The following is a 5,288-nucleotide window of genomic DNA, read 5'->3' as shown; positions in this document are numbered from 1 at the left end:
CAAGGAGAAAGGAGTGGCCAACAACATCACAGATACTTACTAAGTAAAACAAGACTGCATAAATATATTCTTTTCTTTGGTTACTTAAGTCACATGAAGATTTAACAAGAATAATTTGAGCCAGTAGCTGTGGTACTAGATGCCAGAAAGTAGTGGGCGGAAGCATAAACTGCAAATAATAAATAAATACAGTAAGCACTTTGTACTTTTTGAAGAAGCTTTTCAATAAAGTAAGGAGGGAAAAAAGAGTGACAGATGGAGGAGGGTTGTAAAATGTACTGACAAGAAGGGGCCAGAAGAGAGAGGGGAATTAAGCCTAAACCAGAACACTCCTTTTTAATATTTTTTCTGGTATATGTGACACAGACTCTTTGATTACCCAATGGAATCTCTTCACTTCTAGAAAAATATTTATTAGATGTACTTACCAAAATTTCCATGCCATTTGAGGGGCTTACTGTTGTTCTGACAGGCTAATTGGTTCTAGGTTAAGACCTTTTGCACCAAAGAGAGGGAAAATGAATGATGGACCAAGGTTCTTGAGACAGAAAGAATGAGTTCAAGAACAAAGATGAGGCATGTCTTGAAATTGATGGAGTTACTATAATTATCTTCTTTTAACATTAAGTGCTTCCAGAGACAATAAAGGGATGTCTCTTACTTTACATGCATTGACTTAGTGCGTGTGTGTGTGTGTGCATTGACTTTCTGAATAGTTCATCAAGATTCTAAGTCCACTTTATCAGTGGGAAGAGGAGAGGCTGATTTGAACTTTTTTCTAATCAAAAGAGCATAAAGATTCTTTATGGAATTCCCCAAACCTGTTATCGGTCTGGTCACTATTCTAATCAAAGACAGTCCTTTCTCTGTGCTTCAGGGGTGATCTGTACTTGCCTCATAGATATCAATTGATCATCAGTTTTGACCTTTGCAAATTATCTATTTATTTATATCCCTGCCTTATGCTAAAACAGAGGAGTGTGTGCTAAGTTGCTTCGGTCGTGTCCGACTCTTTGTGATCCTATGGACTACAACTTGCCAGGCTCCTCTGTCCATGGGATTCTTCAGGCAAGAACACTGGAGTGGGTTGCCATGCCCTCCTCCAGGGGATTTTCCCAACTCAGGGATTGAATCTGGGTCTCTTGTGCCTTGTGCATTGGCAGGAGGATTCTTTACTACTAGCGCTACCCGGGAAGCCCTAATACAGAGGCAGATGGATTAAAATCGCCACATTATGTTGTAATTGCTTGCCTCTGTCTGACCAATAGTTGACAGTAGAGCTCTTTGTCACAGTTTCTTCCTCAGTTGCTAAATGTGTACTGGATAAATGAGTTAAATTATTTTTCAAGTGGCAATGTAGTGAGCACAATGAGAAATCTGACAGATATATAAGCGATTTCTAGGAAACCCACAGATGGACTCTGAGTAACCATCATCAGTTGAAACTTAGGGCTTGCTCTTAGTGTTACCATATGAAAATGCGAACAAGAGTATAGACTGATTAACCCCTGATACTGAATTCTAACTCTTGTAGGTATGATTTGTATTAATTAATAAAAGTAATAATGAAATAACCACTATCTTAAGTACCAACCCTGTATAGAAACTTATGTGTATATGTATATATATATGTGTGTGTGTGTGTATACACACATGTGGAAGATTGAAGTTGCAAAAAGAATATGTACCTTGTTTAAAGACATAGAACTTGAAAGAGGAGAAGTAGAAATAGACCAAAACTCCCACTCTTCCTTGAAAATTCTATATCCATAACTCTCATGAAATATGCTGAAGGAGCAGGTATCTTTTCTGATTGGTGCCTAAATCAGGAAAAATTATTGTCCTTTTAGAGAAAGACTTTAATATCAGTTTTATAGTACATTTTTTTAGAATTAGAATAACTTGGGTCAGGGCACAGACCCCCTTTAATACTACAGACCCCCTTTCCTTAGGACATGTGATCTATAATACATTTTGATATGATTATTGGTAAGTTATCATGTTAAGAGACCCACTCAATTAAAATGTCATTCAAACCAGTCAGTTTCTCTTGACCATTTGATTCTGCAGGAAATATGAAGGATCTGAGATTTTATTCTGCTTGGAAATTAGGAATGTAGCTTGCGGCACTGTTATGCAGGCTAGCAGAAGACACAAACTCCAAGGTCAGAGAAAAAGACCGTAATTATTCCTGGCACATCAGTGAGTAATGGACACTGGCATATTTGCACCAGTTTTCCTTGGCTTCTACTTCTATTGTGCAATGTGAATGGGCCCAGATGGATGCCTGTATATACAGTATATGTTACTGGACTCAAAGAGGTACCCTGAGTTTAGGGAACCTGAATCTTTATAATGGGGAGTCAAATGAGCCTTCTGGAGGGAGACACATCTCTACCTGTCCAGACTGCAAGCAAAGCTGTCTTTTGTTTTGAAGGGAGACACTATATTTTCCAAGGCTGCTTGCCTTGAAAAAATAGGCTGAAACAAAGGGTAGTCAGTGACTTGAAATGAAGGTCAGTGTCTCATTTCACAAGATGGGCAGAAATGTGGGAAACTGCTCCCGGAGAATTATCTTTCAACAGGCTCTAAAAATTCATCTTTCTTTACAAACTTGGACATTTTGCTGAGAGCTGTTTCCATTTTAATTGCTCAGTACACTATGCCAGTTAGTCAGCATCCTAGCTTAGGAAAACACATTTTGATCTTATTAGGCTGTGGGTATGATTATCATATGAATCATAAATGATGGTATGATAGACTCACCACCTTAAAGCAGGAGCAGCTCCTATTTTCTTCAATTACATATAATTACTCTTGGAAAATTGTATGAAAAGACTCATTTTACACTGGTGTGTCACTTAATTACACATCAGGAGTGACATGAAAAACTCAAAATATTCTATAAAGTTTCTTTAAAAAAAGAACTAAGACATTTCTCACTCCCATATTAACCAAAATTAAAAGTTTTAAGATCACCAAGTTTCTTGCATATAAACTGAGGTTTCTATTAATGTCTCAAACTGAGTAGTAACCAAGCCTTGCTAGAACTTTCAATTTTGAAGCTGGGAAGGTTGTAGGAGCCCTGAGGGTCTGTCGTTTACTCCAGGCTGTCTGCATGCTTTCTTCCTTTTTTGGTTCCTGTGGGCTTGTCCAGCCCATTTCCTCTCCTGACACTTTTTTTTTTTTTAAATACAAGCCTAATTGCAGAATGTAATGTCATCTGCCTTACTTTTCTCTTCTTAGTTACTTTGAGAAACAAAGGCCATGATGCTTTTCTGTTGGAGTATTTTAATAATAATCACTGTGGAGAAAACAACTGAGATGAACTACATTCAAATAAGATAATGGCAAAGTGGTAGATATCAGATAAAGTTCTTCTTGTGTATGAATCTTTCAAAGGCTCTCCATTTCTTCACAGATAAAGTCCAAACACCCTAGCGAAAAAAGCTTGCCCATCATCTTATCCAGACTTCTCTTTCTATCCTAGTACTGCTCATAACTTGTGGTGCTGTTGCATATTCCACACTGTTTCTGGTCAAAGTTTTCCCTGTATTCATACTTTCCCATCCTTCTGTTTAATTCAGTTCAGTCACTCAGTTGTGTCTGATTCTTTGTGACTCGATGGACTGCAGCACGCCAGGCCTCCCTGTCCATCACCAACTCCCGGAGTTTACTCAAACTCATGTCCGTTGAGTTGGTGATGCCGTCCAACCATCTCATCCTCTGTCGTCCCCTTCTTCTCCTGCCCTCAATCTTTCCCAGCATTAGGGTCTTTTCAAATGAGTCAGCTCTTCGCATCAGGTGGCTAAAGTATTGGAGTTTCAGCTTCAACATCAGTCCTTCCAATGAACACCCAGGACTGATCTCCTTTAGGATGGACTGGTTGGATCTCCTTGCAGTCCAAGGGACTCTCAAGAGTCTTCTCCAACACCACAGTTCAAAAGCATCAATTCTTTGGTGCTCAGTTTTCTTTACAGTCCAACTCTCACATCCATACATGACCACTGGAAAAACCATAGCCTTGACTAGATGGACCTTTGTTGGCAAAGTAATGTCTCTGCTTTTTAATATGCTGTCTAAGTTGGTCGTAACTTTCCTTCTAAGGAGTAAGCGTCTTTTAATTTCATGGCTGCAATCACCATCTTCAGTGATTTTGGAGCCCAAGAAAATCAAGTCTGTCACTGTTTCTATTATTTCTCTATTTGCCATCAAGTGATGGGACCGGATGCCATGATCATAGTTTCTTGAATGTTGAGTTTTAAGCCATCTTTTTCACTCTATTCTTTCATTTTCATCAAGAGGCTCTTTAGTACCTCTTCACTTTCTGTCATAAGGGTGGTGTCATCTGCATATCTGAGATTATTTATATTTCTCCTGGCAATCTTGGTTCTAGCTTGTGCTTCATCCAGCCCAGCATTTCGCCTGATGTACTCTGCATATAAACTGAATAAGCAGGGTGATAATATACAGCCTTGATGTACTCTTTCCCAATTTTGAACCAGTCCGTTGTTCCATGTCTGATTCTAATTGTTGCTTCTTGACCTGCATACAGATTTCTCAGGAGGCAGGGAAGGTGGTCTGCTATTCCCATCTCTTTAAGAATTTCCCAGTTTACTGTGATCCGCACAATCAAAGGCTTTGGCATAGTCAATAAAGCACACCAGAAAAACCTCTATTCACTGTATTGCACACCAGAGAAACCTCTAATTCAAAAAGATACATGCACCTCAATGTTTTTAGCTACACTATTTATAACAGCTAAGACATAGATCTACATGTCCATTGACAGATAAATGGATAAAGAAAATGCATATAGATATATATGCATACACACAATGGAATCCTCAGTTCAGTTCAGTTCGGTTCAGTCACTCAGTTGTGTTCGACTCTTCGCGACCCCATGAATTGCAGCACGCCAGGGCCGCCCTGTCCATCACCAACTCCCAGAGTTCACTCAAACTCACGTCCATCGAGTCAGTGATGCCATCCAGCCATCTCATTCTCTGTCATCCCCTTCTCCTCCTGCCCCCAATCCCTCCCAGCATCAGAGTCTTTTCCAATGAGTCAACTCTTTGCATGAGGTGGCCAAAGTACTGGAGTTTCAGCTTTAGCATCATTCCTGCCAAAGAACACCCAGGACTGATCTCCTTTAGAATGGACTGGTTGGATCTCCTTGCAGTCCAAGGGACTCTCAAGAGTCTTTTCTAACACCACAGTTCAAAAGCATCAATTCTTCGGCACTCAGCTTTCTTCACAGTCCAACTCTCACATCCATACATGACCAC

This window comes from Bison bison, unplaced genomic scaffold, assembly GCF_000754665.1.
Source record: "Bison bison bison isolate TAMUID 2011002044 unplaced genomic scaffold, Bison_UMD1.0 scf7180017863818, whole genome shotgun sequence".
NCBI classification, from domain to species: Eukaryota; Metazoa; Chordata; class Mammalia; order Artiodactyla; family Bovidae; genus Bison; species Bison bison.
This window is presented reverse-complemented; position numbering follows the sequence as displayed.